The 27,086-nt window shown below is 38.0% G+C and overlaps 1 protein-coding gene across 17 annotated transcripts in view; it reads right to left on the bottom strand.

Moving 5' to 3' along the window:
• LOC113248372 (probable ubiquitin carboxyl-terminal hydrolase FAF-X) overlaps window positions 1-18,664 on the bottom strand; it is a 155,144-nt gene extending 136,480 nt beyond the window's left edge. For 12 of the 17 annotated variants that reach the window (XM_057315561.1, XM_057315518.1, XM_057315533.1 and 9 more), the window contains exons 1-2: window positions 18,266-18,628; window positions 1,938-2,021 (exon numbers count right to left, since the gene is read on the bottom strand). The gene's annotated coding sequence lies outside the window, so the exon portion shown is untranslated. Of the gene's footprint in view, window positions 1-1,937; window positions 2,022-18,265 lie in introns of all 17 variants that reach the window. The other 5 variants (XM_044380522.3, XM_026489772.4, XM_044380523.3 and 2 more) reach the window with 1 other exon arrangement.
• Between the last annotated feature and the right edge of the window lie 8,422 nt (window positions 18,665-27,086).

Below are 27,086 nucleotides of genomic sequence, written 5' to 3'. Positions count from 1 at the left end.
AACAAAGAAGACTTCTTGATGATTTTATCCCTTAGTCATATTTATCCTAGAAGCCACCTCGACTGAGGTACAATCGCAAACAAAGGCTTTATTAGCCAAGCATACAATAGCCCTCCTGGTAAAAACAGCCTCAAAGCTCACTATAGGACTTCGAGGACTTATGTTAGGACGGCAATATAAAATAAGCAAAACAGTATGCTTGCTCAGCAGGATTCTGATAATTTCCAGGCACTAGATACACTCGGCCAAGAATTAAGTGAAGTCAAGGGACTGACTTTTCAAGAACAGCGTCACTACTGTTGCTATACCATTTGGGATGTGAGAAGTTTCCTCACATGTGTTGTTTTAACATTACAGATAACTCCCTCAAGGTGTCCCAATTAGAATGGGACATTCATGATCAATTAAACAAGATCAAAACACCCACTGGTCTATTTGACCAAATTGGTAATTGGGGATCTTATCTAAGGGATATGATCATAATTTCGGGCCTAATACTTTTTTTATGTTCATCCTTTTGCATGTGCTGATGCATGTTCATTTGCTGCCCATCATGACCCCCTGGAGCCATACTCGGGCCTCTGGACCAACCCCTGGATAGATTCTAACTGCCATACAACCTGCCACCCCATTTCAGCATGAAGCAGCCCATTCCCTAGAGGCAGGGGGAATCCTAGGGGGAGGAATGAGTAAGAAAAAAGCAGAGCTAGGCAGGGAGAGATAGGTAGTGGCTACGGGTTCAGGCTCACAGAAATCCCCAAAATGCTGATGTATAAGGAAACCAGAGATAAGGGAATAGAACCAGATCATCCAGTCCTAGGTGTCAGAGGTGGAGTCTTGTTGTGACAGGTATCTGTGACCAACAAAGAATAACCAGGCCCTAAAAAGAAGCCATTAAAAAAAAAAAAGAAGAAGTAAGCCATTAAACATATTATAACTAGTGCTTAATCAATGGTGCTGACTGCACAAAGTCAAAAAGATTTAAGTTCTCTGGTTAGCTTTCTATAAAAGGCCAACCCTAAAAGTCTTCGGTGCCAAACCTGTGGGGACGCCATTCTCCCGACACCTTTTTCTGCATCCTTGCTTAACAGAACTCTATGGCGGGGCACCTGGGTAGTAGTTCAGTCAGTTGGGTGTTTGCCTTCAACTTGGGTCATGATCCTGGGACCCTGGGGTTGAGCCCAATGTCATCAGGCTCTCTGCTCAGCGGGGAGCCTGCTTCTCCTCCTTCCTCTGTCGTTCCTTCTGTTTATGCTTTTTAACTCTCTCCTTGTCTAATAAATAAAATCTTAAAAAAAATAAAACCCCGTGGTTTTACTTACTCTCCTTTGTCCATGAGATTCATTCTTCGATTCTGTGAGACTAGAACCTACGTCTCCCACTTCATCATGATCCCAGTGCAGCTCTTTCTCCACAGGGGTCCTGTCCCTGTGCTTTAATACAACCACCTTTTTGCAACAAAGACATCTCAAGAATTCTTTCTTGGCCATCGACTTTGAACCCTTGTATCTTTCCTACATCAGGATCCACATCCAGCCTGGAGCCCAACTCAAGGCTTAAATGGACGACTCTGAAATCAAGACCTGATCCAACATCAGGAGTCGGACACTTAACTGACTGAGCCACCCAGGCGCTCTATTGCTGACCTTTTCAAAAAGCCAACAGTTGGTTTCACTGACTTTCTCTTTCTTTGCTACCCTCTATTTTATTTACTTCAGTGCAAATCTTAATTTCCTTCTTTTTTTACTAGCTGTGGGAAAAATGTTTTCTTCTGTTTCCTTAATTTATGAAATTAAATTATGGAATTAAGATTTTTCTTTTTTAGTGTGTTTTAGCAATAAGAAAATGATATTCTAACATCCCTGATGATACTGATACAAAAACACTCAACAAAATAGTAGCAAATCAAATTCAACAGCACATCATGGATTACATACCATGACCAAGTAGGATTCTTTTCCCTCTGGAATGCAAGGATGTTTCAATAAACAAAAATCGACTTATGAAATATGGCACATTAACTGAAAAAAGGGGGAAAAATCCACATCACCATCTCAATTCAGGCTGAAAAAGGATTAGAGAAAATTCATATTCTGACATAATAAAAATATTCAAAGTAAAATAGAAGGAAACAACCTCAAACATAAAAACCATATATGAAAAGCCCATAGCAGGGGTGCCTGGATGGCTCAGACAGTTGGGTGTCTGACTTTGGCTCAGGCTAAGCCCTCAATCAGGCTCCCTGCGCAGTGGGAGTCTGCTTCTCCCTATCCCCCTGTCCCTCCCCACCATTTGTGCTCTCTCTAGCTTTCTGACTTTCTCAAATAAATAAAAAAAATCTGGGGGAAAAAAAAGGAAGAAAAAGAAAAGCCCAGAGCAAGCGTCACACTTAAGCTGAAAGCTTTTCCTCTAGGATCAGGAATAAGGCAGAAATATCCACTTGTAAGGCTTCTACTTAATATAGAACTGGAAGTCTTAGCCAGAGCGTTTAGGCAAGAAAAAGAAATAAAAGACACCCAAATCAGAAAGACAGAAGGAAAAAAATGACTGCTGGAGATATGATGATCTCACAAGTAGAAAACTCTAATAATTCCAAAAAAATTGTTTTTAAAATATTATTGAGAACTAATCAGTGATTTCAGTGAGGTAGCAACAAATAAAATCAACACCCCCAAAAAATCAATGGCACCCTACACTAACAACGAACAACCCAAAAAGGAAATTAAGAAAACAACTTCATTCACAATAGCATAAACAAGAATAGAAGACTTAGGAATAGTAAACTGAAGATATAAAATACTTGGCACACTGAAAACTACAAAATATTTCTGAAATACATTAGAAGACGTAAACAAATGAAAAGAAATCCCACGTTCCAGACTAAAAAACTTATTACTGGGAACATGTCAATACTGCCCAAAGCAATCTACACAACTGATGTGATCTCTGGTATCCCTGACATTTTTTTTGGCAGATATACACCATTCCTAAAATTCATACAGATTCTCAAGCAACAACCAAATAGTCACAACAATCTTGAAAAAGAGCAGTGTTCGAGATGTCAAACTTTCTGACTCAAAACTTTGCAAACCTACAGTGGTAAGAGTAATGTGTATATAAAGACAGACCTGTTAAGACCAATGGAAAGAATAGAGAGCTCAGAAATAAATCTTCAAAAGATAGAAATAAATGCTCAAATGATCTTGACAAGAGTACTAAGACCACTCAATGAGGAAAGGCAATTTTTTAAAAATAACGGTGCTAGGGAAAAGTGCAAAAGAATGAAGTGGGACCCTTTACTATACCAAAACCAGAAAAAACAAACAAACAAACAAACGAAAAAACCTAACTGTAAAAATCCAAAACTACAAAAATATCAGGACAGGGTCCCTGGCTGGCTCAGTGGGAAGAACTTGCAACCTTTTAATCTCAGGGTTTTAAGTCTGAGCCCCAAACTGGATGTAGAGTTTTGTTTGTTTGTTTAAGATTTTATTTACTTCTTTGTCAGAGAGAGAGCACAAGCAGGGGAAGCAGCAGGCAGAGGCAGAAGCAGACTCCCTGCCAAGGAAGAAGCCTGATGTGGGGACTCCATTCCAGGGCCCTGGGATCATGACCGGAGCCAAAGGCAGATGCTTAACTGACTGAGCCACCCAGGTGTCCTGGATGTAGAGGTTACTTAAAAAACAACAACAACAACAACAAAAAACTAAATAAATAAATGAACAAACTTTAAAATATTTTTAAAAATCTCAGGACAAAAAGAAGAAAACCTTTAAGACATTAAAAGTGGCAAGGATTTCTTGGAAAAATATTGAAAGCACCAGCAACAAAGCAAAAACAAACTGGACTGTCTCAAAATCAGACACAAATCAACAGTGTGAAAGGCAACTTGTAGAACTGAACAAAAAGTATGCAAATCATATATTATTTAATAAGGGGTCAATATCTAGAATATAAAAACTTTCCGCAACTCAACAAAAAAATCAAATAATTTAATTTTAAAATGGACAAAGGATTTGAATAGGCATTCTCCAAAGATGATATACAAATGGACAACCATATGAAAAGATATCCAACACCACAAATCATTAGAGAAATGCAACTCAAAACCACAATACCCATTAGGATGGCTATCATCAAAAACCAAAAACAGAAAATAGTAAGGATCAGCCACAACATGGAGAAATTGGAACCTATTGTATACTGTTCATGGGAATGTAAAATGGTGTACAGTTACGGGGAAAGAATACTGCAGGGACGCCTGAGTGGCTCAGTGGTTTAAGCGACTGCTTTCGGCTCGGGTCACGATCCCAGGGTCCTGGGATCGAATCCCGCTAGGGCTCCCTGCTCAGCAGAGGCCTGCTTCTCTCTCTGCCTGCTGTGCCCCCCCCACTTGTGTGCTCTCTCTCTCTCTCTGAAAAACAATTAAAATCTTTAAAAAGAAAAAAGGGAAAAGAATATTTTATTTCTTCAAAGTAATATCAAAACCAGAATTACTATACAATTCAGCAATCCCGCTTCTGCATATAACCAAAAGAAGTGAAACGGGCCCTCAAAGAAATATATGCACAACCTTATGTTCACTGCAGCAGTATTCCCAAAAGCAAAAATGCAGAAGCAACTGTTTGACAGATGAATGGATAAACACAGTGTGGTATACAAATATAACTGCATATGATTCAGCCTTAAAATGAGTAAGGGAAAGGTGGGGCTAGGCAGGGAGAAACAGGTAGGGGGCTATGGGGATCAGGCTCACAGAAATCCCAAAAATGCTGAGGTGTAAGGAAACCACAGATAAGGGAACAAACCAGACCATCTAGTCCTAGGTGTCAGAAGTGGGGTCTTGTTGTCAGCTACCTGTGACCAACAAAGAATAACCAGACCCTAAAAAGAAGTAAGCCATTAAGGGGGTTATCCCTAGTCCTTACTAAATGGTGCTATCAGTAGAGATGTTAAAAGGATTTAAGTTCCCTGGTTAACCTTCAATAAAAGACCAACCCTAGAAGCCCTCAGGGACAATCCTGTTGGGAACCCTCTCACTTCTGAAACCTTTTTCTGTATTCTTGCTTAATAAAACTCTATGACTTTACTCACTCTCCTTTGTTCCCGAGATTCATTCTTCGACTCTCTGAGACAAGAACCTCGCTCTCTTGCTTCAAAAACATAATTCTGACACATATGATAAAACGGATGAACCTCAGCACATTATGTCAAATAAAATATGTTGCTCACAAAAGGACAAATACTTCTATGATTCTGTTCATACTAAGTCCTTAAAGTAATCAAGTCTACAGAGACAAAGTACGAGAGAAGTAGCCAAGCGCTGGAAGGTGGGGGCAATCGTGATGGATACAATCTGATGGATACAGTTTCAAATCTGTAAGATGAATGAAGTTCTGGAGATTAATGGTGATGGTAGCTGTGTAACAATGCAAGTGTACTTCATACTAATCAACTATATATTTATAAACATTAAAATGTTAAATTTTATGTTACATATGTTTTACTACAATTTAATAAACACGTGCAATATGGACTTAGTAGATGGGCAAGTAAAACAGAAAAACTCAAGCTATTTATCTCAATATTTTTACAGACCACTTTGAAATAGTAAACTTTAACAGCAGCTATCAACTACTTTGCAGTTGATATTATAAAAAGAAAATATGTCACAGTGACTTAAAATGTTTAAGCGCATGTAATAAAGCTTACACTCAACTCTAGTTCAATAGGCATTCTAAGTCCTAAGGTAAAGTACAAAAATACTTTTAAATTAACAGTATATTTAAATTTTAATAACAGCATTTAAATTAAAACTTTGAATTGCTACAATTCATTTGATAAGACTGAAAGCAGATCTGTTAACATACCACTGTCCAGAAAAGTATACTATATAAAGCAGCAGTTCATTCTTTTTCCTGCCACACAAGATAAACCTCGTTTGATATTTACTAGGTTGACATACACTTCTATAGACACAAAGAAACACAAGTAAAATGAAAACCTTTGCAAAGTACAGTTTATACAGAATAATACATATAATTATGATAAAACTGGGTGATAATCATAAACAATTAACTACCCAATAAGTGATCTTTCAAGGTTTTTTTTTTCCTTCATTAAAAAATAAATGTTGTGAGAATCATATTTTCAGGAGACTAAACCTGTCCTTACTTTTAAGTAATTTTTTTTTTTTTCTTACTTCTTCATATTGCTGTAAAGTGTGCTTCCTCAGGGTATTCTGGAGGCCTTTGTTTATTAATTCAAACTTTCTTCAACTCTCAATGAAAATGTGACCTTTCTGAGGAGGTCTCTTTACCTTAATTTGAGTTAATTCACCCTACAATTGGTTCTTGTACCCCTTTGAACTCTCCTTTTTCTGCATCTATGTGCCTATTACTCAATCTGCTAAAACCTAAGCTCCATAATGACTCTGGCCTTACAGTTTTGCTCATCAGTGATTCCCAAGACATCCATAAAATACGTCAAGTTCTCTAACAATCTTCACTAGCAAAATTTGAGTAAATAAATGCAAGTCAAGGTCTGCCAATCTCCGCTTGTCCTTTGCTATTGTTTTCATAAACTGATGTTGAGAAATCTCCCACCTCAATCCAAAACCTTACTCTCATATATGTGATTAAAAACTACCTCCCATCATTTTCACTCATCTCTTTCCTCAAGATCTAGAAAAATGGCTATAATGACTACCAAAATAGAATAATAAAACATCATTATCCTTATTTAGTCTACTTACAGGAAAAAGAAATCCTGTAGGCCCTATATCCAGATATCAAACTGACAGCCTTTTTCTCCTAATTAGAGAATTTTTACATATTTCCGGTGGGAATGCAAAGTGATAGTCCACACTTTTTTAGAAGACAATTTGGCAGTTTCTCATACAGTTAAAAACAGGCTTACCATACAATTCAGTAATCACCCTTCTAGATTTACTCAAATGAAAACATATCCACACAAAGCCTACACACAAATGTTTGTATGTTGCAAGTGACAGGTGAAAAAATTGTGGTACATACAATGAAATATTATTCAGTGACAGAAAGAACTATCAAACAAAAAGACATGGAGATCTTAAATTCATACAATTAAGTTAAAAGAAACCAGTCTGAAAAAGCGATATACAGTATGATTCCAACTATATGACATTCAGGAAAAAGCAGTATTATATACAGGCAGTAAGTGTTCAGGGAATGGGGAAGAGAGTGGCACGCCAGGCATTGTAGAGACCTAAAACTATCCTACCTGATACTATAACGACAAATACATGACATTATGCATTTGTCATAACCCACAGAACTGTACAACACAAAATGTGAATCCTAACGTAAACAATGGATCAATGTATCAATACAGCTTAATACTAATACTAATGTATTAGTTAATACTAATGTATCAATATAGCTTAATTAATTATAATAAATCTATCAGAGTAATGCTGGAACTGATCAACTGGAAACTCTGGGAGGGGAATATAAGAAGTCTACTTTCTTTTTTCTACAAATTTTTCTACAAATCTAAAACTGCTCTAAATCTATAAACAATGTAAAATAATTTTTTCTTGGAAATTATCTTTACAAAATATTATTATATAATGAATCTTGTACTTTTTTCCAAATGAAAAGGTAAATAACTTTAAGCCTATAAATTCTAACCTATAGTATGGTAAATACTGAGAGAGAACACACATAAAGTAGAGCTTCATGAGATTCTCAAAACTTTTTACAGTGTGAAGGAGCCTTGAAACCAGAAAGCTTGAGCACTGCTAGCTTCTTAAGAAATGAAACACACAGGGGCCCCTGGGTGGCACAGCGGTTAAGCGTCTGCCTTCAGCTCAGGGCGTGATCCCGGCGTTATGGGATCGAGCCCCACATCAGGCTCTTCCGCTATGAGCCTGCTTCTTCCTCTCCCACTCCCCCTGCTTGTGTTCCCTCTCTCGCTGGCTGTCCCTATCTCTGTCGAATAAATAAATAAAATCTTTAAAAAAAAAAAAAAAGAAATGAAACACACAAAATAAGTTCCTTTTGCTAATTATCTTACTGTGATAAAAAACAAAGAACCAAAGTAAAATGCTATCTAAAACCATTTAGTCCAATGTTTAATCACTGCTTATCTCAATTTTTCATAGGAGTAAAACTAAAATTCCTTTTGATATTATATTTTCTCTAGACTATAATAATCTTTAGCAGCATTAATATTCTTGAAATTTGTAACAAGAGTATTCTCAACATGGCAGCTAACACTTGCCCCCAAATGCTAAAGCAGCACTGCAGAGACATCACATGACATGGAACTGATGTTGCTAGCCACAAGTCAAGTAAAAGAGTTTTGGTAGATGTGGGATACTTCAGCCCCACTCAAGCCCTCAGATGGGATGACTGCTACCCACTGCTGGCACCCTGAATGCAGTCTCTAAAGAGCCCAGAACCAGAAACATCAGCTAAGCTGGTCCTAGATTCCTGATATCAGAAACTGTAATATAAATTTGTTGCCAACTTCTGTAGTATTTTGTTACAGCCTGTGTCTTCAGTATTCAAGTCAGTGACAGAAAAGTCAAAATAGCATCTCTGCCTGACCATGGTAGCCCTACAAATCTCTCCCTCTTTTTTTAAGATTTTATTAGAAAGACAGAAAGAGAGAGTACAAGTAGGGGGAGTGGCAGAGATAGGGAGAAGCAGACACTCCACTGGGTAGGGAGCCCGACGCAGGGCAGGATTCCAGGACCCTGAGATTATGACCTGAGCTGAAAGCAGATGTTTAACTGACTGGGCCACCCAGGCATTTCTGCCCTATGAATCTCAATGCTTAATTTCATTCCTCAAAATGTAACTCTGTCTTTCATCCAAAGTGCTAAAAATATTTCAGTTCTTCAGCTACCAGATTGACCTGCAACCTGGCCTCCACAGAGTCACCAGAACTGTCTCCCAATCTCTCTACAAAACACAGATTTCACTAAAAGGAAAAGGGGCCACTTTATTGTTTAAAAATAAAATGTAACAACCTTAACATAGCACTTAAATCCCTTATAATCTAATGTCATTCAAATTAGCTTTCTAGTCTGATCCCATAAATCCCTCCTCCTAAATAAATATTTAGTGTTCCTTCCATATTCTACTACTACGCCTTCTCTAAATATACCACACACTTCCATTCCTCAATCTCAAGTGTTCACTATCCCTGGAAATCCTCAATCTAAATCTGTATAGTTACCAAAACCCTACAGCTTTAAAGACCATACACAGTATACAACCTCAAACAGAAATTATTTCCCTCACATCTTCTACAATTCTACTTTTCTCGCCTCTATATTAATACAGCATTTACTGTACATTAGACGTACAGTCTTAAAGTGGGTATCAGTCATGCATCTCCCTGTGAGTAGCAAGGTATTAAATGAATGAAGACATTCAATGAGGTTAAATAACTTGCTCAGTAGCTGACTGAAGAGCAAGAACTATAATCCAATCTCTTAATCATAACAGCGATATCATAACACTTTATTAACAACCACACTCTCTTAACCAGTCCCATATGATCATTCAAAAAGGATCTTCACCTCAGAAACCAACTTCACGCAAAAGATATTCCAGAAAAATCTATGAATAACAGGTATAATGGTACTGTTTCAGATTCTATAATAATAAATCTGTTAATGTTAATATTAATGTCATAAAGTAATTTAGATTCTGTAATAATTCTTTGGATTCTAAGTACTCATTTGCCCAAGTATTGATAAGTAAGCAAAACTGAATTACTCAAAAGTACCTACTAAGCAAAAGACCGTGCAAGTAGAAATGTACTTAACAGAATACAAAAATACAAAAGATATCAAGAAGAAACCACGAACATTAAGTTCATGATAAGGTGCTACTGGAGTTGAAAGAAAGTGGAAATCATTAGCAATTAGAGGTAACTGAAGATGACACAGAACTCAGGATTGTACATCAGACATAAGGGAAGACACTTCAAGTGCACAGAAAAAAAAAAAGAGTCAAGAGTCCAAAGAGAGTATAGGAAATATCAGAGCATTCACATCAACAAGGACAGTTCAATTAAATGGGAGAATACTAGGGGCGCCTGGGTGGCTCGGCTGGTTGGGCGTCTCACCCTTGATCTCAGTTCAGATCTTGATTGCAGGGTTGTGACTTTGAGCCCCAGCGTGGAGTCTACTAAAAAAAACAGGGGGAGGGGAGAATACTAAAGAACCATGGAAAGACTGGAAACTATATAACTTTGTTCTAGTGAAATTACCATAGTAAAATTTTAAACAGTACTTGGAAGAGAGGAAGAGAAAAGGAGGTACCAATGAGGAATATGTATCTTGTGGCCCTGTATAGCTGAAAGGAAGCCAAAGAAGCCTCCCATGATTCTCTTTTCACAACTAATTTTCCCACTCAGGCTTCAGTGAGTATTACTAAAATAATCCTCCAATAACAGAGATTCAATTTCAGGCAACTGGTATTTATGTGGCTCGGATAATAAATACCCTTCTCGTATCAGGCAAAAAATAAATCTGTGGATGCTACTACTTTAGGCTGCTTCTCTACTACTCAGTCCTTCTTCCTCTAGCTTACCAGTACACAAGCTATGGGGCACAAATCTATAAGAGAAGTATGGTCATGTGAAAACTGCAGACCAAGTTATCTCGACTTTAGCATGACAGACATTTTGGACCATATAAATTTGGGGAGGTGGGTGGGTAGGAAGAGAACACACTAACTTGTATGATTCTGTGCACTGTAAGATGTTTATAGCATCCCTGTTCTCTAACTACCAGATGCCAGCCAGTACATGCCAACTTGCCCGAGTCATTGTAGCTTAAATGCCTCTAGACATTGCTGAATGTCTCGTAAGAGGGCAAAATCAGCCGAAACTGAGAACTACTAGTATAAACTGTGATACTAAATTACATGAAATTTTCAAGGCGTCATGTACTGCTTGCTATTCTGCTTAACTAGTTCACATAAAGGGAACATCATCATATAATAAACACAATACATCTCATCTCTCTGTAAATGGTAGATAAAAAAGAATACCTAATAAGCAAATAAGAACTGTCGCCTTAGAAAAGTCGGGAGGAAGACAGCTCTTTAAAAGACTTATTTAGGCACCTGAGTGGCTCAGTTGGTTAAGCATCTAACCCTTGATTTTGGCTCAGGTCATGATCGCAGGGTCCTGGGATCTGAGCCCTAGATCGGCTCCATGCTCAGCAGGGAGTCTGTTTTAGGACTCTCTCCTCTCTCTCTCTGCCCCTGCACCTGCTCTCTCCCCCTCTCTAAATAAAATAAATCTTTAAAGAAATAAGATAAAATAAAATTAAAAAGACTTACTTAAAAGAGCCTAAGATAGTTATATGTAAACCATCCTGTTACCTCAGTCACTGAAGATGAAAAGTAACTGATACCAGAAAAGAAAATGAAAATACCCCCAAAGAAACTAATTCACATAAAGAAAGGTACATAACATGAAAAGTTCTCCATCAAATGAATAAACCATTAATGTCCAATTATCCCTTGACACCAAATTATTTTTATTTAGTTTGACTATGCCCCTTTTCATTTTTGTCTCCCCTGAACATGAATGTTCCACATCTCATGATGTCCTGCTTTGAAAATGGTACAATACATCTCACAGACTCTGAACTTTGAAAGGTTTATGGGAATTAATTTGTGAACTTGTAAATCAATGGATACAATTCTTTTTACTCACGTTGTTTCCCCCTGTCTGCTACAGTAACTAGTATATGTGAAAGTACAAATAAATACAAAGGTTTAAGAAAAAAATTAGAGAAATTCAGTATTTAATCTGAAAGAAATGTGGGGTGCAATGGAAACAGTGCAGGCCAATGGTTTTCCAAGTCTCTTTTAAGACCAGCAGCTTTAGTATCATCTGAGTACTTACCTGACATGCAAATTTTCAAGGGTCCCTCCCCAGGTTTAGATCACCTATAGTCTAAGGAAACCAACAATCTGTGTTTTTAACTAGCCCTCCAGGTGATTTTTCTTAATGCTCAAATTTTAAGTATCACTTGTCTAGGTTCTTAAGGCACTATTAAAAAACTCAATGGGGCGTGTGGGTAGCTCAGTTGGTTAAGTGACTGCCTTCAGCTCAGGTATGATCCCAGAGTACTGGGATTGAACCCCAAGTAGGCTCCCTGCTTCTCCCTCTCCCTTTGTGTCTCCCCCACTCATGCTGTCTCGGCTCTCTCAAATAAATAAAATCTTTAAAAAAATAAAATTAAATTAAAAACCTTCAATATCTGAGAGACATTCTGTTTAAGTAGAACATGGCTTTAATACTATATTGTAATTTCTGATGGTCAAATCAAAAATAGACAATTTAAAAGTTCACAGAAATAGCTACCTAAGGAAAATGACCAGAAAGAGAGGAAGGTGATCAGTAATGTTACCAGCCTTAGTGACCATCAGCAGAAACAGTATCAGTAGAAATGACATCAAAAGAAATAAATAAATCACCAGAAATGAAAGGACATATGATACGGAAAAGACAGACATCCCGTATCCTTTTTTCTTTTTAAATTATCCTCTTATTCCTGGAGCGCCTGGGTGGCTCAGTCGCTAAGCGTCTGCCTTCGGCTCAGGTCATGACCCCAGGGATCGAGCCCCGCATCCCTCCCTGCTCAGCAGGAAGCCTGCTTCTCCCTCTCCCACTCCCCCTACTTGTGTTCCCTCTCTCGCTGTGTCTCACTCTGTCAAATAAATACAATCTTAAAAAAAAAAATTATCTTCTCATTCCTTTACACGCTGATAGAAAATGAAATCCAATCTTCAAACTACCAGCTCAAAATCATTCAAAGTAAGCTTGGGTTTCCACTATGTTTAAAAAGATAAACTGCAGTACCATTTAGTAATGCACAAGCAGTTTTAGATCCCACAAACCAGTTCTAGATTTTGCAAATTAAGTCAAATATCATGCAGGACCTCTCTTTGTCTCTGACTTTGCCAAGCTTAGCAGGGAGAGAATTAATAAATATTAAATAACTCAAGAGAGAAGTTTTGTGGGGTTTTTTTTTAAAGATTTTATTTATTTATTTGACAAAGAGAGACACCAAGAGAGGAAACAAAAGCAGGGGGAGTGGGAGAGGGAGAAGAAGGCTCCCCACTGAGCAGGCAGTCCTATGCAGGACTGGATCCCACAACACTAGGATCATGACCTGAGCCAAAGGCAGACGACTAACAACTAAGCCACCCAGGCACCCCATCAACAGAGAAGTTTTAAGGAGGAATAAAAAAGCAATAGAATTCAGAAAAGTTAACTTGTTAGATATAAGAGTATGACAGCAACTTCACAAAAAAGTAATTCATGACTGTACTATTTTGGGTTGACATTAACCTCTCTGAGACAGTTTTATCATCTTAACATGATTAACAGGTGAAGTAAAACCACTCCACGTAACGAAGACTATTAGTAAAACCATACACATAGGAGAAATCATGTAGAGAACGATGAACTGTTGACATTCAACAAATAATTACTATCTAAATGCCACTTTCCAGTTCTAGGACTACCACTGACTTTTTTTCCACTTTTACTACTAAGGTTTATTACAGCAGTTCTATTTTCCATATTATTTACTAAAGAGTACTACGAACAGTGTTCAGCCACATTAAGACCCCTCAACAGATTCTATACCAGTGAACTTCTTATCTTTGTAAAGAGAATTTATCACATTGAACCAACGGAAAAAAAGTCAGAAACAACAAGCCAGTGTCTATTATTTCAATTTCAATAATTCCATAAACACTGTCAACTCCCTCTTTCTCTCACCCACAAATCCACAAATGCTAACTTAATTTTGAAAAGCTTTTGTGGAAGGGCTCCTGGGTGCCTCAGTCAGTTAATTAGCTGCCTTCGGCTCAAGTCAGGATCTCAGGGTCCTGGGATCAAGCCCCACATCAAGCTCCCTGATCAGAAGGGAGTCTGCGTCCTCCTCTAGTCCTCCCCCTACTTGTGCTCTATCAAATAAATAAATAAATAAATAAATAAATAAATAAATAAATAAATAAAATCTTAAAAAAGAAAAGAAAAGCTTTTGTGGAAAGCCAATCTTAAACACTAAATGAAACCTGAAACTCTTAAACTGAGATTATGTAATTTCACATCAAACAGTCTTATGGATAATTTAAGTAAATAACAGGAAGAAAAATACCACAGATGTGCATCTACAAGTAATATTATGTTATTCAAACATTTTTAAAGAATAAACCCACCAAAGGAAAAAAAAATGCCCCGTGTATGCTGGGAGGCAAATGAAAGAAGAACTTATTCAATGCAGCTTAACATCTGTGGCTAATCATTTCTCATACAGAATATTTAAATAATCTTTAAAACAAAGTTACAAACCAAAAAATTTTAATCAAACCTAATCAAATCTTGCTATGTAAAGCTAGTCAAGTTTCAATGTTTAAAAATATGAAAGCAAATAAATCAATGATTTATTGTACCACACTGGGAAAGTGGCTGTACTACCAGTTGTGCCTCTTACATCTCAATTTTCACATCTGTAGAAATAAAAGAGTATCTACATAACATGAAACACACAGAATGCTAACAACAGTGCAAACATAATTAAAACTCAAATGACAATTCTGGCATTAATAAAACTATCAATTAAAAAGTTGTGTTCTGGGGTGCATAGCTGGCTCAGCTTTGGTAGACAGCATGTGACTCTTGATCTCAGGGTTTTAAATTTGAGCCCTGTGTTGAGTGCAGACACTACTTAAAAAAATCTTTTTAAAAAATTATGTTTATGGTTATCTGAAAAATTTATAACTGCATGCTAAGAAATAATAACATAGTGATTTTTATCCACAAAGATTTTAAAGATCACTTATCTAGACTTTGTACTAAACAAATAAAATAGGTGGATGGAGTGAAAGCACAAGGAACCTTCAGTACAAGTATTATTCCAAAAGTTCCCCACGTGACTGTAATGTGCTATGAGGGTTGAGAAAAAACTCTGCATTAACCCCTTCCCAAATATTAATGTCAGGGTCTGTCCCAATAATAATAATAATAATAATAATAATAATAATAATAATAATAATAATGAGGTCACAACTCTTAAGAGAAAAAAATGAAAGCTAAAAACCTGTCAGGCACTGAAGGAAAGAAAAACACAAAAATCTATTTCTTAAGGACTGCAATAAAGAAAAATAAGTTAAAAGTAAAAATGCATGAAAGTGTTTATATCATGATGGCTGCACAAAAATGTGATCATACTTAATAACGCTGAACTACGTACTTTAAAAGTTCAGTAGTTAATTTTATGTGCATTTACCACAATTAAAAAAAAATTTAAGGGTTACTCTCCTTTGGAATAAAAATGAACTCTTCCAATTGCTAACAGAAGCATAGACATAGCTTAACAGTACAGACCAATAGCCCAGAAATGAACCCTTAATTATAAACCCTTTTAAATATGTCAAATGTTTTTCTACAAGGGAACCAAGACTTTTAAATGGGAAAGAAGTCTTTTCAACAAACTATACTAATACAATTGGATATCCACCTGCAAAAGATGAATTTAGATCTCTAATACTCATAATAAGTAAAAGTTAACCCAAAGTGAACTTCTTACCAAAATGTAAGTACTTTAAATATAAAATGCTTAGAGGAAAAATGTAAGTGAATCTTTGTGACCTATAGTTATCCAAGGATTTCTCAGAATACTATGAGAAGTAGAAGTAACTGACATCTTAAAAATCAGTAAACAATTTCATCAAAATTAAAAATTTTCTGCATTTCAAAGATGCCGTTAAGAAAGTGAAGAGAGAGGCGCCTGCGTGGCTCAGATGGTTAGGCATCAGAGACTTAGGAGAAAATATTACAAATCATGTGTCGGATAAAGGATATAACTTTAATAGGAAACAATTAAATATTAACTTAAAAAATGGGCAGCCTGAATAGACATTTCTCTAAAGATTTACAAACAGCCAACAGTGTAGTCATCAGGCAAATGCAAATTTAAACTACAATAAGGTACCACAGCACACCCACTAGAATGGGCATAACCAAAAGTCAGAATGCAGGGAACTAGAAAACTCAAAAACTGCTGGTAGGAATGTAACATGGTAATGATGAGAAATGATTTTGCAGTTTCTTAAGCTAAACATAAATTTACAATACAATCCAACAATTTTGCTCATAGGCATCTACTTAACACAAACACACACTGTTCACAAACCGAGATTTACAAATTGATTCCTAGCAGCTTTAAGTCCATATTAAATAGATTCACAATACAGTACAAATGAATTTCAAAACCATTACCTAGTAAGAAGTCAGAGACAAAGACTACATATTGTATCAATAACCATAAGCTTCATTACAAATATCCTCATCAAAGAAAAAATCTGGAAATATCCACCAAACGTTTCTTTGTATTTACCTAAACTGCATTTCAAAATCCCAGGAAAAAAAGATCCATAGTAAACACTACATGACTATTTCTATTAATTTAATATGGAATATTAATATCTAAGATAAAAAGTTGTTTAGAATTCTCAAATGTAACATTGCACAGTTCAATGGCTACAGAAATTACCTCTAAGTTAGAAGATCAGGTATTATGAGAGCAAAGCAATAAAAGAAAAACATTAAAACAAAATGTTAAACATTTATGTAAAAGTTGTATAGGAAAAGGTAGGAAAAATAGTTAAAATCTAAAAATATCACCTTTAACTCAGTGAACTAAGACATTTTCAACTGACCCTTGAAACACTAATTTCAAGTACTTCAGGCTTTCCTTCTTCCCAGAGAGCGTATCAATAAAATTTTCAATGTTAAACTTAAAACTACATGCATGAGTTTTTGAATTGAGAAAACTAATGCTGATCCCTTTGTAAACATGTCTTTAAACTTTTAGTTTTGTGTTGGCAAAAATGACAGTTGGTTAAATTAGCAGAGCAAGGAAAATACAAGAGTTTAACATTTGTTTTAACTCAGTCCAAAAACACGGTTTAAGATTCCCTCCCTAGTCTACAATTATGTAGTTCTTGTTCATGAGGTAATTTCTAGTGGTAAGTTCCAAGAAAATGTCTGCTGAATGTTCCCTAATCAAAGCACCTCAAATGCTTTTTTAAAAGCATAAGCATGTAATGTGTATTTAAAAGATACAGAGCTTCCTGGTAAGAAAATACTACAAAGTATTTCCCCTTAAAAAATACAATATGAATTTTTAAGCCACGTCTACAACCTGCTAAGTTGAGTTCAGTAACTGTCTTAAGAAATTATTCAGCTGTAACACCTGTGGGAGAAACTGCATAATGGAAAACTGGAGTAGCGTAATAAAGGAAATTCACAAGATAACATGAATGCTCTTATTTGAAAAACGCCGAAACTGTAGTTTCCACACAATTGCTATGTGGTCCATAGCCACAAATTAACATTTTATAATGAAAAAGTACATATGTGAGATCTAATGCGTCACATTACGAGATTTTAATACTAACAAACTCAAAAACGGTGTTTCTATAGAAGAGTGAAAAGTACGTAAAAGCTAATGTGGAATTGATTTCTTCATTAAAACAGCTTTCACTGTCCCTTAGCTATCTGCACCTCGGGGAAGTAGAAGGCAAAAAATTGTTCCACACTTTCTAGTTACTTCGGAAAGTGGACAAACGTCAGCCCTGAGAGCCAAGAGTTTGTGCCCTGGATGTACTCGAAATCACACCACCTCAGTGACGACGTTTGGTGTCAAGTGCAACGATGAGATCCGCCTAGGATCCTGAGCGCAGGGATCTGGAGCGCTTAAACCCTGAGTAAAAATCGAAGTCTACCGGAGAGGGGCGGGACAGAGCCGTCAGCCATTTTCCCTTACAGTCCAAAATATGAACATGTTCCTAAATCGCCGGCTCGGCACCCATTACCGCCCTGCGCAGCTGCCCAGCCCACCCTACTGCGGAGAATGGAGGGGCCAGTAAGCTTCCCCCCTGGGTAGAAAAGGGAAGAAATACAAACCCCCAGTCCTCCTATCGTCTTTCAAATTCTGTTGCGGATCAAGGAAGAAGCGGGCCGCTACTCCTAGACTCCGGTGACTTTTACCCCAAAACCAACGTAGTGCTAAGTCTGGCAACAAAACAAAACAAAACCCCAAGCCCCACCGCGAAAAACACAAACCCAAACAGTAAAAAAGAAACAAAAAAACACCCTGCGACAGCCAACATCGGCCGTGAGAAAAAGACACTATACCAAGTCCGCTCTCCTCCGCAAACGGTACTCCTCTCACCTCTTTTTTCCTGGGGCAGGGTCTCTCGCTGAGCTTAGATAGCGTCCAGGTGGTGCGATTCTCCTGAGTCACCTATTCTTACTGCTCCCGCAGCGGTGGCTTTCCCCTTGCCTTGATCGCCGTTCTGGGCCTGGTCTCTTCACTGCGACTCTCGCTCTTAGCTCCCGACGCCGACACCAACACCAGGAGCTGAGGCGGCCGCCTCTCGTGTGGGAGAGGCGGCAGCGGGGAGAAGCTCAATAAAAGCCTACAAGCTGTTTGAGGCTGAAAGGGGCCGGGCTCAACAGAGCCCCTAAAGGGCGGGGTGCAGGGAGGTTGGGGCTCAGGCAGTCGCCTAGGCCGGTGCTCTTCAATATGGCGGATCCGCCGAACCAAAAAAAAAAAAAAAAAAAAAAAAAACCGCCGGCTCAGGCAACAGCACAGGCGCAGACTCCCACCAACCCCCGCGCTGCCTAGAGCCTTGATAACCCCCACCCTCTCCGAGTCCCGCCCCTCAACCCTCCCCCTACTCCCGCCCCTCAACCCTCCCCCTACTCCGCCCTAGCCTCGTGTCCCTCTGCTATTCGAACTCTCTGCCTCTTCACCCCAACGTTTTTTTCTTGCTGCACCGGAACTGGGAAAGAGTCCGTAAGCAAATCCGGAAATGAGTCCTGATTGAGAAGTCTAGACCCCAAAACACTGCGATAGGGGCGGGGAAGACCACATGGTAAAAGCAGCCCTCGGGACATTGGCTGTCGCACCACCTTCACTAGGGATTGCGACAGGACCCGTCTCTGACGTCTTCGGTTCTAGAATGCCCTGGAAAAGAGCTGGGTCGAGCACAAGGTACAGTAAAGAAAAACCGGGATACAGAGACTGGGCATCTGCTGCCACAGTGAGAAGCCTGAACAGATAAGGCAGCAACGCCAGAAGGGTAACTACGCATTTAAAGGAAAGTATTAAGTGACGCAAGAGCGTCGCTTTGACAATTTCACTTGCATCGCTGGGTTTGTTTGCATTATGAATCTGGCCACCCAAGGAACCCGGATGAAAACGTCACCGGACCTCAATTTTTACACAGTGTAGAGAAATGGACCTCGATAAGGAGGTACTGAGACTGAGCACTGACTTACCTGCTGTTCGAGGAGCATCAGTGCACAATTTTCCGCCCACCTCTTCCCACTTCCATGCCTTGACATACAACTAATCCTGTTCTGATGCCCTTGCGTGAGGGCGGAGAGCTAGGAGAGCTAGAGATAACTATTCTGACTTCCATGAGCATAGATTACTTTTACCTGAATTAGAATTTTATAGCATAATATAAATATACCAAAGACATGTAACTAATTACTATCGATAGACATTTGAATCATTCGCAGATTGGAACTTCTATGAATCAACTTACTATGTCTTTTCAGGGATCTATATCATTGTTTTCATTAGGCATAAGGCAAATTCCTGGATTTTCTGGGTTTGTGTATGTTCATCTTTAATAAATAGAGCCAAATAGTTTCTACTTGTGGTTGTGCTTATTTGAATCATACATTTTCTTTATGTCAAAAGCAGCCAAACATTGACACTTTCATATGGTTTCATCTTTACTCCATTAGCAATGCCAGATAGCCTTATGGAATCAGATTGACCACACTAACAGCTCTTCTTCCTGTGTCAGGGCTATCCATGAGCACCTGGACTTTAAGATGGGCCTGGAATAGGGGCGCCTGGGTGGTTCAGTGGGTTAAGTGCCCCACTCTTGATTTTGGCTCTAATCATGATATCAGGGTAATGAGATCAAGGAGGCTTCCTGTTCAGCGGGGAGCCTGCTTGAGATTCTCTCTCCCTTTCCTTCTCCCCCACTGCCACTCTTACGCACACACTCTCTCTTCAATCAATCTATCTATCTTTTTAAAAAGAGAGAGATGGACCTGGGATATACAGTTATTCAATTTTAACATCTACTCAATTAAGGCCATACTAAAAGAAAATTCCTGAGTTAGTGATGCCTGGGTGGCCCAGTCAGTTAAGCGTCTGCCTTTAGCTCAGGTCATGATCCCAGGGTTCTGGGATTGAGTCCTGCATCGGGCTCCCTGTTCAACAGGGAGTCTGCTTCTCCCTCTGCCTGCTACTCCCTCTGCTTGTGTTCGCTTCCTCACTCTCCCCCTCTAGCAAATAAGTAAATAAAATCTTTTTAAAAATCCTGTGTTAAAATAATAAATGAGCAAATGTCATTTATAAGTTCATAAATCCATTAATTTTATAAGTTCATAAATGCCATTTATAGTTCGTAAGTCCCAAGATATTCTTCCCATTTCCCTTGTGTGGTTTCTTTTCAGTGACTCTTGCCTTTTAGCATTATTTGTAATGTCTTATTTACTGATTTTGTCTTATTAGGGTAAAGCTATTATTACACTAAAATTCCAATCAAAATTTCCCACTGCACTATTTTTCTCCACAGAAATGCTTGTTAAGTGTTCTTATCATGTATTACTAAATTAATCTTAAAAATAGGTGCAAGGAAGCACTTTCAAAATAATGTCATCAGGAGCTGCACAGACCCTCTATCCACCAAATGAACCATACTGGTGAAATTTAAGTTTCTTTCAAGAGTCATCAATACAGAACTTCAGTTACCCAACAATATCATTGCATGTCGTACATTACTTTTTTTTTTTTTTAAAGATTTTATTTATTTATTTGACAGAGATAGAGACAGCCAGCGGGAGAGGAAACACAAGCAGGGGAAGTGGGAGAAGAAGAAGCAGGCTCATAGCAGAAGAGCCTGATGTGGGGCTCGATCCCGGAACGCCAGGATCACGCCCTGAGCCGAAGGCAGACGCTTAACCGCTGTGCCACCCAGGTGCCCCACGTACATTACTTTTTTTTAAAGATTTTATTTATTTGTTTATTTACTAGATAGAGAAAGAGAGCACACGTGAGGGGTAAGGAGGGCAGAGGGAGAGAGAAATAGGCTCCCTACTGGGCAAGGAGCCCGATGTGGGGCTCAATCCCAGGACCCTGGGATCGTGACCTGAGCTGAAGGCAGATGCTTCATTGGCATCCTTTTACTATCCCTTTAAATGAGCAGAAAGAGCTGCAATGGGGCCATAAGGAGTGGCCCATTATACACTCTCAAGTTGGGGGGAATTAGGGATAGCCTACTAAGGAATTTTGGAAGTGAGATTTCCAGGACCTTGAGGGGGCTAGCTATTGTTGGGAAAAGGTCATTTATTATTGTTTAATAAAACCTTAGTCATGACATCCTTCAGACGTGTAGCAGTGGGCCACATGCTTGGGGATGATTGCCAACATGTATCATCGGGGATTTAGAGGTAAAGGTAGTTTCCAAAGGAATTTTTATATGTTAAAGTAGACTTACAGGATCCTGGGGTAGGTAGGGGTCAAGCTAGGGTTGTTTTTGCCCTTAGCAAAGTATTGACATTGAGACAGCTGAGTGCCTAGAGGAATGTCACTCTACCTCTTTCAAGGACTTGTCAGTGGGCACTAGGTAATAAGGAAATTTAGTAATTTTTCTTCTGTCTTTGTTTCTTGCATGATGTGGGAAGGCAGATGCTTAAGCAATTGAGCCACCCAGGTGCCACCATGCTGTACATTATTGAAAAAGGTTGCAACTTAGCTCTCCTCCAAATTTTCATTCAAAGTAATATGTATGAAGCTTTTAACACTTCAGAGTTACTTGATACAGATTTCTTCTCTGTTCTTATTTCCATCCCGTTTCAGAGATCATATTCTAAACTTCCTGTCTGAAGTAGGGCTATGCTGTTCCTCAAATTTGGATAAGTACACCTAACTTTGTGCGGTTGTAGTCATTGGGTTTTAGATTTTCAAAGTGCTTCAACTATTTTATCCTTCATTAAGTAGCATTGTTACCTTTTAAAATGTAAATCAGATCGTGTTACACATATGCATACTTAAACTCTCCAGGGATTTCCTGCTGTCATCATAATAAAATCCAACTTCTTCTTTTTTTTAAGATTTTATTTATTTGTCAGGGAGGAAGAGTGTGTGCACAAGCAGGGGGAGAGGCAGAGGGAGAAGCAGACTCCCTGCTGAGCAGGGAGCTTGATATGGGACTCGAGCCCAGGACCCTAAAATCATGGCCTGAGTGGAAGGTAGAGGCTTAACATACTGAGCCACCCAAGGATCCCTAATGTTTTGTTCATTTGTTTTTTTATAGTAGTTATCCTAACAAGTGGGAAGTATTATCTCACTGTGGTTTGGGTCTTCATTTCACAAATTATTACTGATGCTCAGAATATTTTAATGTTATTGACTATTTCAGTATCTTCCTTGGAAAATGTCTTCAATACTTAATCTGGGATGCCTGGGTGGCTCAGTTAGTTAAAGGGTTCTACTCTTGATTTCTGCGCAGGTCATGATCTCAGGGTTATGGATCAAGCCTGTGTCGGTCTCCATGCTGAGTGGGGAGTCTGCTTGAGATTTTCTCCCTTTGCCCCTCCCTCCCCTCTCACTGTCTAAAAATGAAAAAAATTAATTAAATTATTTGTTTTTAAAGATTTTATTTATTCATTTGAGAAAGAAAGATACAGAGAGAGAGAGCATCAGCAGAGGAGAGGGAGAAGGAGAAGCAGACTACCTGCTAAGCCAGGAGCCAGATGTGGGCACTCCAGGATCATGACCTGAGCCGAAGGCAGATACCCCAGCATCTGAGCCACCAGGTGCCCCATAAAAATGAAAAAATAAATTTAAAAAACAAAAGAAAACAAACAAAAACCAATACTGAACCCATTTTGGAGTGAGTTTTTCATTACTGTTGTTGAGTTGTACAATTCTAAATATATCCTGGATATTACTTATCCCCTAAGAGTATGTAACTTGCAATTTTTTTTTTCCGATTGCTTGAGTTGCCCTTTCATTTTGCTAATAGTGTCTTTGGATGCACAACAGTTTTAAATTTTAAGGTAATCTAATATGAACTATTGGGTGCCTGGGTTGGTGAGTCAGTTAAGCATCTGCCTTCAGCTCACATCATGATCTCAGGGTCCTGGAATCGAGCCCCACATTGGGCTTCTTGCTCACTGGGGAGTCTGCTTCTCCCTCTTCGTCTGCCACTCTCCATGCTTGTGCTCTCTCTGTCTCATAAATAAATAAATGAATAAATAAATAAATAAATAAATAAATAAATAAAATTTTAAAAAAAGGAATAAAGAGAATAAGCACATTTAAGAAAATAATATGGGGGCGCCCGGGTGGCACAGCGGTTAAGCGTCTGCCTTCGGCTCAGGGCGTGATCCCGGCGTTATGGGATCGAGCCCCACATCAGGCTCTTCCGCTATGAGCCTGCTTCTTCCTCTCCCACTCCCCCTGCTTGTGTTCCCTCTCTCTCTGGCTGTCTCTATCTCTGTCAAATAAATAAATAAAATCTTAAAAAAAAAAAATAATACGAACTTTTTTCTTTTGTGCATGTACTTTTACTGCAGTAAAAAATCATTGAGAGTCACATCAGCTTCATGGTGGCATAAGTCATCTTTCATTTTGACCCTGTCAACAACAAAAAGTTGGCATCCATCCATGAACAAAAGTGCCTCTGTGGGAGATACAGAATCTAGCACCATACACCAAGGGACCTGGAAAGAGTTTTGGGTATTAGGCACACATATCTCAGTCCTAGCTAGCAGTACTCAGAACCAGCTGTGGATCAGTTTTAGTCCCTCATGGCCACAATGTGAGAGCACCTGGACAACACTGATGTGGTCAGTCCCAACAGACAAGAGAGCCTCTGTGGAAGTCCAAGTTTCCATAAGAGATGTTCCAGTGGGGGAAAGAGTTTGGATGTATTGGAGTGGGTAGATCAAATAGCTTGATTTTACCTACATCAGCCTTTCCACAGGTGGCATAGCTTAGGGCAACTGCAATTTCTCTGGCAGAAGAATGGGAGAGTAACTAAATGAGTACTCAGATTCCCTAGCTTTGTGAAACTGTGGTTAAAAAGTCTCGTTTCTCCCTCAAAGTATCCAGAATATCAAGTAAGGAGCTCCACTGTAATGAGGGAGCAAATACAAGGAATAACAGTTAAAAATCTCAGAGGTTGGGGCGCCTGGGTGGCTCAGTCGTTAAGCATCTGCCTTCGGCTCAGGGCATGATCCTGGATCCCTGGGATCGAGCCCCACATCAGGCTCCTCTGCTGGGAGCCTGCTTCTTCCTCTCCCACTCCCCCAGCTTGTGTTCCCTCTCTCACTGGCTGTCTCTCTGTCAAATAAATAAAGTCTTAAAAAAAAAAAATTCCTTACAGAGTTCTGTGTATATCAAGAAAAGTCCAACTTAAAAAAAAGTTGAGTAATACAAAGTCATATACCATCACCTAATAACTACCATAAATTTAATTTCATGTGCATTTAACAATGACAATTCAACACTACAAAGAAAAGTATTAGCAGAACTGAAAAGCATTACTATTACTTGAACCCTACACTTCAGAACAGAAATTAAAAATTCACTGTGCAACAGCCAAAATAAAAAATATTTTAAAATAAAGCTTTAAGAACACTTAGATGATTTGTTACACATCCATCCTAATTTTTAAAAAAAATTTCAAAATCATTTAGGTAATTCTTTTGATGCATCACAGCCAATCTTGAATGGAGGCCAGAAACAATTTCATCATATACCATTATTCTTGCAAGCACAACACCAAAGGATTCAAAGAAAAAAATTACTTAACATATCAACTACAAAACTGACATGTTTATACTTAGCAGTACTATTGACAATAAAGCTCCAAAACTTAATAATAATTAAATAAATAAATATAAATAATATAAATAATAATAATTAAATAAATAAATATAAATAATATAAATAAAATAAATAAATAAAATAATAATAAAAATTATTTAAAACCGAGAGAAAATCATAAAGCACAAGTGCAGTCTAAGATAATAGAGGAAATTCTTAGTGGAAAAAACCTAACAAAATGAAAGCACATGTACAAATTAAAGTTCTGAAGCTGATGTTTGACTTAGATTATATGTAATTATTTCCAGTGACCAAAACTTAAGAAAACAAAACATAAGGTAGAGAGTTCAACATAAAGCTATGACATTTCCCACCAATATTACAGTTTTGGTAGTAAAACTGAACAGCATGGAAAATCTCTAAAGATAAAAATGCTCAATATACTTTCTTGCCTTAGCTCTTCCACCTGAACTGACGAATCAAAACAAATGTCACTAAACTCTTATCATCATACGGGTTTGGGTCAGAATTGAAAACTGAAAATGCCAAGCTAAAAATGTATCAGAGTATTGGTGGTGTACTTAGGCATTTGGTGAAACCACAGAATGATTTTTAAGTGGGACATATTTTTTTTTTAAGATTTTATTTATTTATTTGACAGAGACAGCCAGCGAGAGAGGGAACACAAGCAGGAGGAGTGGAAGAGGAAGAAGCAGGCTCCCAGCAGAAGAGCCCGATGTAGGGATGATCCCAGAACGCTGGGATCACACCCTGAGCCGAAGGCAGACGCTTAACGACTGTACCACCCAGGCGCCCCTAAGTGGGACATATTTTTAACCTAGGCTTCATAAAAACTCCTATAATACATATGCTTCACAGAAACATGAGTTCATATTAAATAAAAGGCATATGATAGGGAGTGGGAGTGAAATGAGAAAATATTTCCTGAGATAACAGCAAACTACACAAATAGTACGAATAAGATTATAGATTGGCAAATACTAACTATAAAGTCAATATGTTAAAAATAATAGTAAAAAAAGCATAAGCTCCTAATAATGACTAGGAAAATCTGATAAATAATCAAATTCCCAAAATAGAAAATATGTTAGAAATCCACAATTCGGAGTAGTATTATAAAGATTAGCTACTGTGGAGGGTACCTGGGTGGCTTGGTCAGTTAAGCGTCTGCCTTCAGCTCAGACGACGATCTCAGGGTCCTGGGATTGAGCCCCACGTTGGGCTCCCTGCTCAGTGGGGAGCCTGCCTCTCCTTCTCTCTGCCACTCCCCTGTCCTACCCCCCACCCCACTCCTGTTCCCCCCTCTCACTCACTCTCTTTCAAATAAATAAACTTTTAAAAAATTAGCTACTGTGAAAACGGATTCATTTTAAAATTATTTAAAACAAATTACCAGAAAGAAACAAGAAGATAAAAAAGAAAAAAGTATGAAAGGGAAGTAAAGAATCATGAAGTTAAAATAAGATGATGCAGGATATGAGATTTTATGATAGAACACTGGAGAAGTTATGGTAGAAGGGTTCGTACCTAGAATTGATAAAAGGTGAATTCTCAGATTTGAGAAACACAATGAACCCCTGGTATTTTAAACTAAGAAGTCACATCTCCTATCAAGAAAAACTGTAGTAACCCAAAAGAAAAATATCTTACAGCATGCAGGGAAGAAAAATAAATTAAATTACTTATAAATGTTAAGACTCACAATTGAGGTCTCAAAAATTAGTAATCCAAGAATATTTTTAATGTATCGTGAAGAAAATAACTCCTACACCAGATTTATGCATACTCAGAGAAATAATTTTTTGAGAATAAAGGCAAAGAAACATTTCTTTTTGACAAATAAAATAAATACTTCTACTTACAAAATTTCTGAAGATTTTATTTCAGACAAAAAAGAAAATAGCTTTGAAAAAAGATCTGAGTTTCAAGAGAAATGGTAAATAAAAAAGAAAAAGTATACACATGAATAGGTGTATATTAAACTTGAAAATATAAAACAATGAAAATGGCATCTATTTTATAGAGCAAAAAAAATTTTTAAAGCCCAAATAAAAATTTTACAAATGTTAGAAGGGAGATGAACAGAATAGTAGTAATATTACATCAC

This window comes from Ursus arctos, chromosome Y (genome assembly GCF_023065955.2).
Source record: "Ursus arctos isolate Adak ecotype North America chromosome Y, UrsArc2.0, whole genome shotgun sequence".
Taxonomy (NCBI): Eukaryota; Metazoa; Chordata; class Mammalia; order Carnivora; family Ursidae; genus Ursus; species Ursus arctos.
The sequence above is the reverse complement of the archived record's forward strand: the minus strand, read 5'-3'. Positions and strand labels throughout refer to the sequence as shown.